Source organism: Hyperolius riggenbachi, chromosome 6 (assembly GCF_040937935.1).
Source record: "Hyperolius riggenbachi isolate aHypRig1 chromosome 6, aHypRig1.pri, whole genome shotgun sequence".
Classification (NCBI taxonomy): Eukaryota; Metazoa; Chordata; class Amphibia; order Anura; family Hyperoliidae; genus Hyperolius; species Hyperolius riggenbachi.
The window spans coordinates 135,099,939-135,116,033 of NC_090651.1; positions in this window are offsets into that span (position 1 = coordinate 135,099,939).

Here is a 16,095-nt window from a genome sequence, read left to right on the forward strand (position 1 = left end):
CATACACACTTGAATCCAATTATGAAAAAGAGTATTTAAGGAGGTCAGTTGCAAGTTTCCCTCCTCTTTTAATTTTCTCTGAAGAGTAGCAACATGGGGGTCTCAAAAAAACTCTCAAATGACCTGAAGACAAAGATTATTCACCATCATGGTTTAGGGGAAGGATACAGAAAGCTGTCTCAGAGATTTCAGCTGTCTGTTTCCACAGTTAGGAACATATTGAGAAAATGGAAGGCCATGGGCTCAGTTCAAGTTAAGGCTCGAAGTGTCAGACCAAGAAAAATCTCGGATAAACAGAAGTGACGAATGGTGAGAACTAACTGAGTCAAACTACAGATGAGCAGCAAAGACCTACAACATCATCTTGCTGCAGATGGAGTCACTGTGCATTGTTCAACCATTCGGCACACTTTACACAAGGAGATGCTGTATGCAAGAGTGATGCAGAGGAAACCTTTCCCCTGCACACAGCACAAAAAGAGCCGCTTGAGGTATGCTAAAGCACACTTGGACAAGCCAGCTTTGTTTTGGAATAAGGTGCTGTGGACTGATGAAACTAAAATTGAGTTATTTGGGTAAAACATGGGGCATTATGCATGGAGGAGAAACAATACAGCATTCCAAGAAAAACACCTGCTACCTACAGTAAAATCTGGTGGTGGTTCCATCATGCTGTGGGGCTGTGTGGCCAGTGCAGGGACTGGGAATCTTGTCAAAGTTGAGGGACACATGGATTCCACTTAGTATCAGCAGATTCTGGAGACCAATGTCCAGGAATCAGTGACAAAGCTGAAGCTGCGTTGGGGCTGGATCTTTCAACACGACAATGACCCTAAACACTGCTCAAAATCCACTAAGGCATTCATGCAGAGGAACAAGTACAACGTTCTGGAATGGCTATCTCCGTCCCCAGATCTGAATATAATTGAAAATCTGAGGTGTGAGTTAAAGAGAGCTGTCCGTGCTTGGAAGCCATCAAACCTGAATGAACTAGAGATGTTTTGTTAAGAGGAATGGACCAAAATACCTTCGACCAGAATCCAGACTCTCATTGGAACCTATAGGAAGCATTTAGAGGCTGTAATTTCTGCAAAAGGAGTATCTACTAAATATTGATTTCATTCTTTTTTGTGGTGTCCAAATTTTTGCACCTGCCTAATTTTGTTTTAACAATTATTGCACACTTTCTGTAAATCCAATAAACTTCATTTTACTTCTCAAATATCGCTGTGTGTGTCTCCTATATGATATATTTAACTGACATTTTTTTATCGTAACAACCAACAATTTATGTAAAAAAAGGTGGTACGAGCGCTCCTCAAAGTCTCACAATGTCCACTCCCTGAGTTTTATAGATTATCACCAAACTGCTGGGTGGATCGCTATACAGTGGGGATAGCAATTCCCCTCTTCCTAATGTTACACGTAATGTCTGTACAGCGCTCACTCCCCACAGTCATATATCAACAGGTTGATCACACAAAGTTCCACATTTTGCCGCTTTTCCCAATCTCTGCCAGAAATAAATACTCTCACCGATGTATAGAGGCTGATTTGCCACAGATCAGCTAAATACGCATTTCCGATGAACTCCCAGTCTGTCTTCCTCACACCGGCACCTCAGCTTTGGTTGCACTTGTTCCTCAGAAAGAAAAGAAGGCCAATGTACATAGCGTGAATCTGTTATAATCCACAGTGCTGCTAAAGTCTATGTGGTGCAGAGTGAATACACCTCTTCACAGTGAACGACCTCCACACTTAGTGCCCGTGCTGACAACTACCACCAGACCAAACAGATACCCCTAACCGCTCACCAGATATCTTGCTGACCTCACAAGGACCAGCAATCAGCGCTTTTTGGTGTCAGTATAGGGGCTCTCATCCAGATGTGAAATGTAATATCTGCAGGGCTGATATATAACTCACATAGCGTAATACCGTCTTTATTCCATCATAAAAGATTAAAAGTTACACTCACATTTGATAAAATAGTATGCGCATATCATAAAACCATTTGGACGTCCTCACCGCCGCTCAGCAAGCGTCTTCCTGTCTGCCGCTTGAAGCCACGCCCTACCGGTTTCGTCAGAGTGACTCATCAGGGGCCTGATGAGTCACTCTGACGAAACCGGTAGGGCGTGGCTTCAAGCGGCAGACAGGAAGACGCTTGCTGAGCGGCGGTGAGGACGTCCAAATGGTTTTATGATATGCGCAGGGGCCTGATGAGTCACTCTGACGAAACCGGTAGGGCGTGGCTTCAAGCGGCAGACAGGAAGACGCTTGCTGAGCGGCGGTGAGGACGTCCAAATGGTTTTATGATATGCGCATACTATTTTATCAAATGTGAGTGTAACTTTTAATCTTTTATGATGGAATAAAGACGGTATTACGCTATGTGAGTTATATATCAGCCCTGCAGATATTACATTTCACATCTGGATGAGAGCCCCTATACTGACACCAAAAAGCGCTGATTGCTGGTCCTTGTGAGGTCAGCAAGATATCTGGTGAGCGGTTAGGGGTATCTGTTTGGTCTGGTGGTAGTTGTCAGCACGGGCACTAAGTGTGGAGGTCGTTCACTGTGAAGAGGTGTATTCACTCTGCACCACATAGACTTTAGCAGCACTGTGGATTATAACAGATTCACGCTATGTACATTGGCCTTTTTTTCTTTCTGAGGAACAAGTGTAACCAAAGCTGAGGTGCCGGTGTGAGGAAGACAGACTGGGAGTTCATCGGAAATGCGTATTTAGCTGATCTGTGGCAAATCAGCCTCTATACATCGGTGAGAGTATTTATTTCTGGCAGAGATTGGGAAAAGCGGCAAAATGTGGAACTTTGTGTGATCAACCTGTTGATATATGACTGTGGGGAGTGAGCGCTGTACAGATATTACGTGTAACAACCAACAATTTATACAGGAAAATCATGACGATTAACAAGGTTGCCCAAACTTTCACATCCCACTGTAAGAACGTCTAAAGATAGGTTATATCAGCAGGTCACAAATTCGGTTATACTGTATTTTCAGAATAAAGCATGTTTGATTTAAAATGCGGCTACAACTATAATACATTTGGTTAGATCAGTTCAAAATAAAGTATATATGTTTGACTTTAAATGCGGCTATAAGAAGCGAGTCTAAAAATCAGTTATATTAGCAGGTGCCAAATGTGTTTATATCAGTTAATTTGGTTATATCAGTTCAAAATAACATATGTTTGACATGAAATGCGGCTAAGATTAGGCACCACCATGGGGGGTTAAGGTTAGGCACCACTAGGAAGGTCTTAAGGTTAGGCACCACCAAGGGGGTACTTAGGGTTAGGCACCACTGGGGGGGGGGGGGTGGTGGTGTCTTTGCATTGCTGGCACTTCCATAGAGGCAAAGGGGACCATTGTCCCAAGGCCCCAGAGCCTGTAGTGGCCCCCAAGATGTCCGCCCAACTTACATGTGCTCCCCGGGGACCCTGCAATAGAGCAATGAAGGACTGACAGTGAAGCGTGCCTTCCAGGAAAGGCAAGATGCTACTTTGTCAAAAACATTGCTGGGCCTCCTATGGCACAGTTAAGTTGTAGTGATGGGCCAAACAGTTCGCCTGGCGAACCTCTCTGGGCCTCTTACTACTCATTGCGACCCGGAGTAGTACGCCTGCGCTGCCCGGCGGAGCGCGTCCTAGATCGCGCTCCTGTTGCCGGGCACTCTCTGCGCATGAGCGTGACGTCACTCATGACATCACGCACATGCGCAGAGAGTGCCCGGCAACAGGAGCGCGATCTAGGACGCGCTCCGCCGGGCAGCGCAGGCGTACTACTCCGGGTCATTGCGACCCGGAAGTAGTAAGAGGCCCATGGATTTAGAGATGTTCGTCGGCGAACGGTTCGGGAACCGTTCGCCACATCTCTATTAAGTTGGGGTGTGATCTGGGGATAGTAGGGTTGCAGACGCATTGGCCCTATGGAAAAATTTGGCTGCAACAAAGAATCCCTAATGCTGATTTTTGGTCGGGAAGAGGGTCTGTTGAGGACCCCCCAGGTTAATCTTGTCCGGGGGCCCCATTATTAACCGGTCCTGGGTCTTTGGGTTAGCCACCATCAGGGGGGGTCTTAGAGAGTTAGATACCACCAATGGGGGTTTAAAGGCCAGTACACTACCCACCACTTTCCCAATGATTTTTCTGACTACTGGCTATTTTATTTGAGCAATGAGCGGTCATTTCCGCTATCTCGCAGAGTGGGTACAGGTGCATGATCACGAGAGCTACGTTTAGTGATGTGCACTGATAATGACTGTCATGGCGGATCGAAAGTTTAAGATCCCCAACAACTCCGCGCAATGTACCGCGATCCCTTGACTTCCAGTTCATGCCCGTTGTGTGTCGTTGTGTAACGTCGCATGACATGACAAGCAGTAAGAGGAATCGCCACAAAGCTTGTCGCCAAGGGGACATCTCTGGACCCATCGAGTGGTGAATACTAAGAATTAGGGTTATGCACAACTGGGGGGCGGGCTTAGGGTTAGGCACCACCAGAGTGAGACTCAGAGTACTAGGGACAAGTAAAGGGCCAAGTACTAGGGACGAGTAAAGTCATAGTAATCACTTTTCTTGGCTACATCTGGTGCTTTTAGATAATCCCAAATCACGTTTCTCAGCTACATTGGGATGCGAAAGTTTGGGCAACCTTGTTAATCGTCATGATTTTCCTGTATAAATTGTTGGTTGGTATGATAAAAAAATGTCAGTTAAATATATCATATAGGGAGACACACAGTGATATTTGAGAAGTGAAATGAAGTTTATTGGATTTACAGAAAGTGTGAAATAATTGTTAAAACAAAATTAGGCAGGTGCAAAAATTTGGACACCACAAAAAAGAATGAAATCAATATTTAGTAGATACTCCTTTTTCAGAAATTACAGCCTCTAAATGCTTCCTATAGGTTTCAATGAGAGTCTGGATTTTGGTCGAAGGTATTTTGGACCATTGCTCTAAACAAAACATCTCTAGTTCATTCAGGTTTGATGGCTTCCAAGCACGGACAGCTCTCCTTAACTCACACCTCAGATTTTCAATTATATTCAGGTCTGGGGACGGAGATAGCCATTCCAGAACGTTGTACTTGTTCCTCTGCATGAGTGCCTTAGTGGATTTTGAGCAGTGTTTAGAATCATTGTCGTGTTGAAACATCCAGCCCCAACACAGCTTCAGCTTTGTCACTGATTCCTGGACATTGGTTTCCAGAATCTGCTGATACTGAGCGGAATCCATGTGTCCCTCGACTTTCACAAGATTCCCAGTCCCTGCACTAGCCACACAGCCCCACAGCATGATGGAACCACCAACATATTTTACTGTAGGTAGCAGTTTTTCTTGGAATGCTGTGTTGTTTCTCCTCCATGCATAATGCCCCTTGTTATGCCCAGATAACTCAATTTTAGTTTCATCAGTCCACAGCACCTTATTCCAAAATGAAGCTGGCTTGTCTAAATGTACTTTAGCATACCTCAAGCAGCTCGGTTTGTGCTGTGTGCAGGGAAAAGGTTTCCTCTGCATCACTCTTGCATACAGCATCACCTTGTTTAAAGTGCGCCGAATGGTTGAACGAAGCACAGTGACTCAATCTGCAGCAAGATGATGTTGTAGGTCTTTGCTGCTGGTCTGTGAGTTGACTCTGATTGTTCTTACCATTCTTCGCTTCTGTTTATCCGAGATTTTAATTGGTCTGCCTTTTCGAGCCTTAACTTGAACTGAGCCTGTGGTCTTCCATTTCCTCAATATGTTCCTAACTGTGGAAACAGACAGCTGTATTCTCTGAGACAGCTTTCTGTATCCTTCCCCTAAACCATGATGGTGAACAATCTTTGTCTTCAGGTCATTTGTAAATATTTCTGTAAATCCAATAAACTTCATTTCACTTCTCAAATATCACTGTGTGCGTCTCCTATATGATATATTTAACTGACATTTTTTTATCATAATAACCAACAATTTGTACAGGAAAATCATGACAATTAACATGGTTGCCCAAACTTTCGCATCCCACTGTAGCAGGTAATGAAAGTAATAGATAGCAGATTATGAGAACGAAGTAAAGTGGGTTACTATGGTGAGAGAGCAGGCGACGAGAAGCCACAGATAGTGGATGGCAAGAAAAAGCAGACAGCAGGTGATTGCAGTGTAAATAATATTCACCTTCCTGCCAGGCAACAGTGTCCTGTCATGGGGGGGCGAGGGAAGAGTCAAGGCAGCTGGCAGGAGACTTGGTTGAGCTTCACTTGATGAAGGAGTAGGAAATTTACCCCTGGTTCTTAGCAGAACTCCAGCCACTAACAAGGCTGTTTCTCGACAAAGACACTCCAGGCACAGCCCTGGACTGTCTTTGTTGAGAAACAGTCCTATTAATTAGTTACAGTAAGGGGATACTATGTGTCATTATGTTTTTTTGGAGATGGACACACTGCCAATTTATGTTGTTTGGAGGGCCTCTATACCTAATTATGTTATTTTGTTGAAACATGGTACATCATTTTTGGCAGATATGCTTACTTAAACGTAATCTAAGATTGTAGAAGTGGTTGCTGTGAGAAAATAGTCTCAATCTCTCATATGACCGTAAGTTAGTTATGACAACATTTTTAGTTGAGGAGAGAAGGCTTAGTCCAGAGTTAGAGTTTCACAAGGCAAACCTTTGCATTTTATCTGCATGAAAAAACGTACATTTTGCAGCACAACTTTGAAGCACTGCATACGATTTCACATTGACTTTCATTAGCTACTCTGAAGGAATGAGCATAGAAAATTCATACAAACGCGTGTACTGTATTTGCTCTTTAATTAGCTGCTGGCCTATGCTGCTCTATCTAAAGGTTGGGGAAGAGAGTTCCCATGCTGTGTTGATGAGTTACAGAGGGGAGATTGGTAAGGCCACATACTTCCTGTCCCTGACCAATTTGAGTCACTGGGTTGATCAGGCAAAATTACAAATCTTTTGGAGGTAAACATATTGCATATACAATTTTTCATCTGTGTGCTTGGGTGTTTGCTTGGAATTCAGATTGTAATACTGTAAGTAAAATAACGATGAACATATGTAAAATTATTGCCACACCCCACCCTTGCCACACCCCACACAGATTACATGACCCTAGGCTCTTCTCCATGCAATCACTCACGTTGCACAGCTTGCCAGTTTGTGGACACCACTGAAAATTTTGGTTCCACTACTACAAATAGATCTTTTCATATTAAACACAACATAAATTGTATTTCAAAAAACGTCATATATCTCATCTCCTGCCCATGTAAACTACAGTACGTAGGACGTACTACACAGTTGGTTAGGGATAGGATTGGACAGCACAAAAGGAACATCCTCAAAAAATACCCATCACATAGTGTGCCTAAACACTTCAGCACCCATCACAATGGAGATCCCAAGTTCCTCAGGGTCACGCTCATAGAACTTATACAAACCACGAATATTTCTGAGGCGATACGGACTAAAGAGATGTATTGGATCCAGACACTAAGAACCATCGTCCTGGAAGGGCTTAACGAGGTGCTGGAAAAACTATACTAACTAATTATACCTAAAAAAAATTTTTACTACAGTCCTCTCTTTTATTCATACCTTCGTTTTTAATTTTTAACCTGTTTTATATAATCTCTGCATTGTTTTTATTTCAACGCATTTTATTCTATTGTATTTTCTATATATTATACAGTTATTTTGATTATGCCAATGGAGACACATATTGAGGGTAACACATGTTCACCCCATTGACTATCAATGATCAATTCCTGTTACTAATATCAATGGTGGTTATAAAACTTGTACGTATATTTTTCAGGTTAGGATTGTGAACATAAGGACCCCCCAAATTTTTTTTGGGTTTATCCTAAAGTAAATATTGTGTTTCACACTCACACGCTGTTCCAGTATAAATGTAATATAGTCTCTAACCACTGGGTGGCAGCAAAACCATATAGATAGCAATATAGCTATTTTAATAGGACCTTACAGCGATATAGGCCCTAGATCATAACATCACATTTCAGGATTCATTCCTAGCTAGATAGCGCTAGTTGTCCTAGGAGCACTGCTATTTACATAAGAGACATCATTATATCTATTACTTTTAATCACGCCCAGTATACATAGCCAGTAGGGCATTCTTGCCCTCATCAGACATGGTGGTGGCGGCGCTTCCTCTTGCCCATACGCATGCGCCGCCACCCATCTACACACGCGCTGACATTCCCCCTTGTTTAGTCACTGGCGTCATGACGCATACGCTTTATGCGGATTGCGTCCAATAGATGCGACCCAGCTGTCACATTCTGTCACCGCCCTATCTTTTACTAAGGCCAGGCGTACTTGCGACGCATGGTGCGACCCATGCGTTACGTCCGTTTCCGGACCCATGACCCGCTCGGCGGAAGTTTCAGCCGACAGTCACTCAATAAAGGCTACTAGATGGGAGCGTCCCCGTTCTACAGAGGCGCTCTAGCTTTTCACTGACCTATATGTGGTAAGTGTTACTGGTTTTTACACTACTTATGTTTCTTATGTTTCATGCGGCCATGCATGATTGATAGTGTGTCTGTTTTTTTATCTACTGCACAGATTTATATAAATACTGTCCGCCACAGCGGGGGATGGACATTGCTTAATACAATGACACAAGGGTCATACAGTTGTGTAACTTTATATTGACACATTTATAGATATTGGGACAAAGTGCTCACGTATTACAGATCTAAACAGAATTTACTATGGATTCTCATAAAAGCAATGTGTGAATCGTTGTGAAAGTTTGTGAGTACCTCCTAGCATTGTTTTTCTTTCTTGTTTTTCTCTTTTCCCCTTCAGTGTTCTCCTACCTCAATTGCCTGATGAAGCGGGATGTTCGCCCGTGAAACGCGTTGCACTGTATTCGGAGACCAATAAATGTTTTCTTATACTATTTACGGCTTGATTTAGCCTGGTCATTTTAGTGAGGGTATTGGATCCACCCACCCCTCCTTTTTAAACGGTTTTTAACCCATCTTATCCTATTTTGGCGCCTCTATTAATCATTTTTAGTCATATCTTGTCCACCCTAGGTGGAGGGGTGTATCCCCATTTTTCTTTTCTATAGAGAGCGACTTTTTATACCTGCCATTTCAGTGGTCGCCAACGTGGTGACCCACACTTGTGAGTATATTCTCATATAAATATTTTTCTACATTGGTCGAACATACTACACCAGATTTGGCTCTCGGAATAAGGTGCTGTGGACTGATGAAACTAAAATTGAGTTATCTGGGCATAACAAGGGGCATTATGCATGGAGGAGAAACAACACAGCATTCCGAGAAAAACTGCTACCTACAGTAAAATATGTTGGTGGTTCCATCATGCTGTGGGGCTGTGTGGCTAGTGCAGGGACTGGGAATCTTGTGAAAGTCGAGGGACACATGGATTCCGCTCAGTATCAGCAGATTCTGGAAACCAATGTCCAGGAATCAGTGACAAAGCTGAAGCTGTGTTGGGGCTGGATGTTTCAACACGACAATGATTCTAAACACTGCTCAAAATCCACTAAGGCATTCATGCAGAGGAACAAGTACAACGTTCTGGAATGGCTATCTCCGTCTCCAGACCTGAATATAATTGAAAATCTGAGGTGTGAGTTAAGGAGAGCTGTCCGTGCTTGGAAGCCATCAAACCTGAATGAACTAGAGATGTTTTGTTTAGAGGAATGGTCCAAAATACCTTCGACCAAAATCCAGACTCTCATTGAAACCTATAGGAAGCATTTAGAGGCTGTAATTTCTGAAAAAGGAGTATCTACTAAATATTGATTTCATTCTTTTTTGTGGTGTCCAAATTTTTGCACCTGCCTAATTTTGTTTTAACAATTATTGCACGCTTTCTGTAAATCCAATAAACTTCATTTCACTTCTCAAATATCACTGTGTGTCTCCCTATATGATATATTTAATTGACATTTTTTTATCATACCAACCAACAATGTATACAGGAAAATCATGACGATTAACAAGGTTGCCCAAACTTTCGCATCCCAATGTAGCTGAGAAACGTGATTTGGGATTATCTAAAAGCACCAGATGTAGCCAATAAAAGTGATTACTATGACTTTACTCGTCCCTAGTACTTGGCCCTTTACTTGTCCCTAGTACTCTGAGTCTCACTCTGGTGGTGCCTAACCCTAAGCCCGCCCCCCAGTTGTGCATAACCCTAATTCTTAGTATTCACCACTCGATGGGTTCAGAGATGTCCCCTTGGCAACAAGCTTTGTGGCGATTCCTCTTACTGCTTGTCATGTCATGCGACGTTACACAACGACACACAACGGGCATGAACTGGAAGTCAAGGGATCGCGGTACATTGCGCGGAGTTGTTGGGGATCTTAAACTTTCGATCCGCCATGACAGTCATCATCAGTGCACATCACTAAACGTAGCTCTCGTGATCGTGCACCTGTACCCACTCTGCGAGATAGCGGAAATGACCGCTCATTGCTCAAAAAAAATAGCCAGTAGTCAGAAAAATCATTGGGAAAGTGGTGGGTAGTGTACTGGCCTTTAAACCCCCATTGGTGGTATCTAACTCTCTAAGACCCCCCCTGATGGTGGCTAACCCAAAGACCCAGGACCGGTTAATAACGGGGCCCCCGGACAAGATTAACCTGGGGGGTCCTCAACAGACCCTCTTCCCGACCAAAAATCAGCATTAGGGATCCTTTGTTGCAGCCAAATTTTTCCATAGGGCCAATGCGTCTGCAACCCTACTATCCCCAGATCACACCCCAACTTAATAGAGATGTGGCGAACGGTTCCCGAACCGTTCGCCGACAAACATCTCTAAATCCATGGGCCTCTTACTACTTCCGGGTCGCAATGACCCGGAGTAGTACGCCTGCGCTGCCCGGCGGAGTGCGTCCTAGATCGCGCTCCTGTTGCCGGGCACTCTCTGCGCATGTGCGTGATGTCATGAGTGACGTCACGCTCATGCGCAGAGAGTGCCCGGCAACAGGAGCGCGATCTAGGACGCGCTCCGCCGGGCACAAGACATAACCCAACCAGGACACACAGTCCCTGCTGACGAGCCTACCAATGAGGATGAACTAGGACTCTCACAGCTCAGCGTTCATAACACATCGCCCCCTTCATCCACTCCACCCATCAGTTATACTCCCACCACCAGCCTACAGACCAAACCTGGTCTCATTACAAATCATTTCAGTCCAGCCAACACATTGACTTCATCTTTTTTAGACTTACCTTCCATGATCACACAAAACACCCTGGTCCTACCATTATCCATCCCAACCACATCGAGAGTCTTCCTCCAACCGAAACACAAATTGAAACGACTACTCCCAGAATCAGAAAAAGAGGGAAAAGAGGGAAAAGAAAAAAGAAACCGCACACAATCATTAACCCGCTAAGCGAATCCCCTACACAAACACGCTGCATTTTTAATCTATCGGATCACACACTATCCACGGCAGAAACCCAGTTATTGGAAAAAGGTCTTTCCTTTTGTCCTACTAACACCTCACAAATGTATAAACTGTTTGTTGAACTCAATTCATATATACGCAAACTAACACTGAAGAGATACTTTGCCATTAAGCAACACCAATCCACTCTATCAGATTCTGCCAATAAACTTATCCTTACCAATAATGACCAACACCCCACCGTTATAGTTAATTCTAATGACATAGCTACTGAAAAATTCATTACGACCCAGCTGAAAGGCAGATCTAGATTCTATCCCACAGCTTCTAAAGGGAACTTCATCGAGACTTTCTACACTTTAGTCCTCAGTGACCTTCAAAAATTAGATTTTGACCTTCTACCTTCCACCTCCAACCTAATAAAACTGGAATACAAGGCCCTTAATTCAATCAGGAACAACCATGACATCATTATTAAACCCGCAGACAAAGGAGGGGGTATAGTGATCCTCAATACAACAGACTACATTACAGAATCCCACAGATTATTAGACAACACCCTCCATTATACGAAGCTTACCACAGATCCCACTCCCACATTCAATTCCATCCTTAAATCCTTCATTAACCAAGCTTTTTTCAATAACATCATAACTAAAAATGAACGTAATTTTATCATTAATCATCATCCGAAAACTCCGTTCTTTTACTACCTTCCAAAAATCCATAAAAATCGTACTAATCCACCTGGTAGACCGATCATATCTGGTATAGATTCGATGACAAGCAATTTATCCAAATGTATAGACACACACCTACAACCGTTAGTACAGTCATTACCATCTTATCTCAAGGACTCCCAACATCTCATCAGTCTACTAAAAAACGTCACATGGAAGGCCGAATACCATTGGCTGACATGTGACGTTTCATCACTATACACAAACATTCCACACCCTTTCGGACTCAAAGCACTAGACCATTTTCTAGCAACCAACCCCAAGATGCCCTCCACACAACAACAATTCTTGATTAATTGCGCAGAATTCATTTTACAACACAACGTATTCTCCTTTGCAGACAGTTTTTATCACCAAGCCACGGGAACAGCTATGGGGAGCTTCTTCGCACCTTCATACGCGAATCTAGCGATGAGGTATCTGGAGTTACTCAAATTCAATGACCAAAGTCCATATTCCAATAACATAATTTTCTATAGAAGGTACATAGATGACCTCATACTGATTTGGAAGGGCGAGTGCACCCTCATTCCAACCTTCCTAGAATTTCTTAACAATAATCCAGCAAGTCTCACGTTCACTGCCCAACATCACCCCATATCTATAGAGTTTCTGGACCTGGTACTCTACATACAAGATGCAACTATTAAAACTCAAAACACACTTTAAAACAGTGGATTCAAACAACTATATACATTTCAACAGTTTTCATTATCGCCCATGGACCACCAACACACCCTACTGTCAATATCGCAGAATCTTCCGAAATTGCACAGACCCATCCATGTATCACACTTAATCCACTGTTTTAACCAAAAATTTACAGAACGAGGATATCTGAAAAAACTCATTCAGGATGCAAAGCACAAAGCCTTGGCTACCCCAGCTGTCAATGGGCCAATTAATGAGTCTCGGAATGACCCCGTCTTCCCAAGATTCATTACTGGCTACAGTACCCAACACACACAAATCCGTTCCATTTTAAAAAACAGGTGGGAAATATTAATGCAGGACCCACATCTGAGACCCACATTACCTAAAGATCCCCTTCTAACGTTTAGAAGGGCCCCTAATTTACGGGGACTCTTGGCTCCCAGTAAACTCAGATCCGCTCCCACCCTTGCCACACCCCACACAGATTCCATGACCCTAGGCTCTTCTCCATGCAATCACCCACGTTGCACAGCTTGCCAGTTTGTGGACACCACTGAAAATTTTGGTTCCACTACTACAAATAGATCTTTTCATATTAAACACAACATAAATTGTATTTCAAAAAACGCCATATATCTCATCTCCTGCCTGTGTAAACTACAGTACGTAGGACGTACTACACAGTTGGTTAGGGATAGGATTGGACAGCACAAAAGGAACATCCTCAAAAAATACCCATCACATAGTGTGTCTAAACACTTCAGCACCCATCACAATGGAGATCCCAAATTCCTCAGGGTCACGCTCATAGAACTTATACAAACCACGAATATTTCTGAGGCGATACGGACTAAAGAGATGTATTGGATCCAGACACTAAAAACCATCGTCCCGGAAGGGCTTAACGAGGTGCTGGAAAAATTATACTAACTAATTATACCTAAAAAAAATTTTTACTACAGTCCTCTCTTTTATTCATACCTTCGTTTTTAATTTTTAACCTGTTTTATATAATCTCTGCATTGTTTTTATTTCAACGCATTTTATTCTATTGTATTTTCTATATATTATACAGTTATTTTGATTATGCCAATGGAGACACATATTGAGGGTAACACATGTTCACCCCATTGACTATCAATGATCAATTCCTGTTACTAATATCAATGGTGGTTATAAAACTTGTATGTATATTTTTCAGGTTAGGATTGTGAACATAAGGACCCCCCCAAAATTTTTTTGGTTTATCCTAAAGTAAATATTGTGTTTCACACTCACACGCTGTTCCAGCATAAATGTAATATAGTCTCTAACCACTGGGTGGCAGCAAAACCATATAGATAGCAATATAGCTATTTTAATAGGACCTTACAGCGATATAGGCCCTAGATCATAACATCACATTTCAGGATTCATTCCTAGCTAGATAGCGCTAGTTGTCCCAGGAGCACTGCTATTTACATAAGAGACATCATTATCTCTATTACTTTTAATCACGCCCAGTATACATAGCCAGTAGGGCATTCTTGCCCTCATCAGACATGGTGGTGGCGGCGCTTCCTCTTGCCCATACGCATGCGCCGCCACCCATCTACACACGCGCTGACATTCCCCCTTGTTTAGTCACTGGCGTCATGACGCATACGCTTTATGCGGATTGCGTCCAATAGATGCGACCCAGCTGTCACATTCTGCGGCCCTATCTTTTACTAAGGCCAGGCGTACTTGCGACGCATGGTGCGACCCATGCGTCACGTCCGTTTCCGGACCCATGACCCGCTCGGCGGAAGATTCAGCCGACAGTCACTCAATAAAGGCTACTAGATGGGAGCGTCCCCGTTCTACAGAGGCGCTCTAGCTTTTCACTGACCTATATGTGGTAACTTACCACATATAGGTCAGTGAAAAGCTAGAGCGCCTCTGTAGAAGCCTCTGGTAAGTGTTACTGGTTTTTACACTACTTATGTTTCTTATGTTTCATGCCGCCATGCATGATTGATAGTGTGTCTGTTTTTTTATCTACTGCACAGATTTATATAAATACTGTCCGCCACAGCGGGGGATGGACATTGCTTAATACAATGACACAAGGGTCATACAGTTGTGTAACTTTATATTGACACATTTATAGATATTGGGACAAATTGCTCACGTATTACAGATCTAAACAGAATTTACTATGGATTCTCATAAAAGCAATGTGTGAATCGTTGTGAAAGTTTGTGAGTACCTCCTAGCATTGTTTTTCTTTCTTGTTTTTCTCTTTTCCCCTTCAGTGTTCTCCTACCTCAATTGCCTGATGAAGCGGGATGTTCGCCCGTGAAACGCGTTGCACTGTATTCAGAGACCAATAAATGTTTTCTTATACTATTTACGGCTTGATTTAGCCTGGTCATTTTAGTGAGGGTATTGGATCCACCCACCCCCTCCTTTTTAAACGGTTTTTAACCCATCTTATCCTATTTTGGCGCCTCTATTAATCATTTTTAGTCATATGTAAAATTATACTCATCTATTAATTAAATGGTTAAAAAATAAACATTATGTAAAAACATTTCATCAGTGTAAATTATAGGATTTAACTGTAGTCATTTATTTTCATACAGATGGTACCTCCAGTAATATACATATCTATCACAGTGGCAATCCTATTCCCAGTGCACGTGGCTGCTTATGCCAATGGTTCAGTTGTGGCAGCTTGCTCTGACATGGTCCCTCAGCATGGGGTTTCTGCTCAGACCAGCTCTGCCCCATATACCTTAACTGTATCCAACACCAGCTTCATGGGTGGAGACAAAATCACAGGTAAATACATAGGATTGTTTTTTCACCACATTCATTCTTACTGTATAGGATCTTATGAAACTCTGTTGTTCTTCAAATATTCTTTGATGCATTTTACATACTTAGTTGTTAAATAATTTCTTTCTGGTCCTCACTTTGAGCATGGGGAAGTTGTCAACCTGGAACACAAAAGGGATATCTTCAAGTTGTGGTTCCAAAATTGTCAATACAGAGTCCTATGTCATTTCATGCACCATTATGATTTCTCTTCATTGGTATTAAGTGGCTAATCCAATCCAGGCAAAACAGCCTCAGACCTGTATTTGTCCGCCTTCAAACTTTACATTTTTCTATACGCATGCATTCTTGTGAACCTGCCAAACTCAGATTCTTCTGTCAACCTGTGAGTCAACAATTAAATTGTCACTTTAAATGACACATTT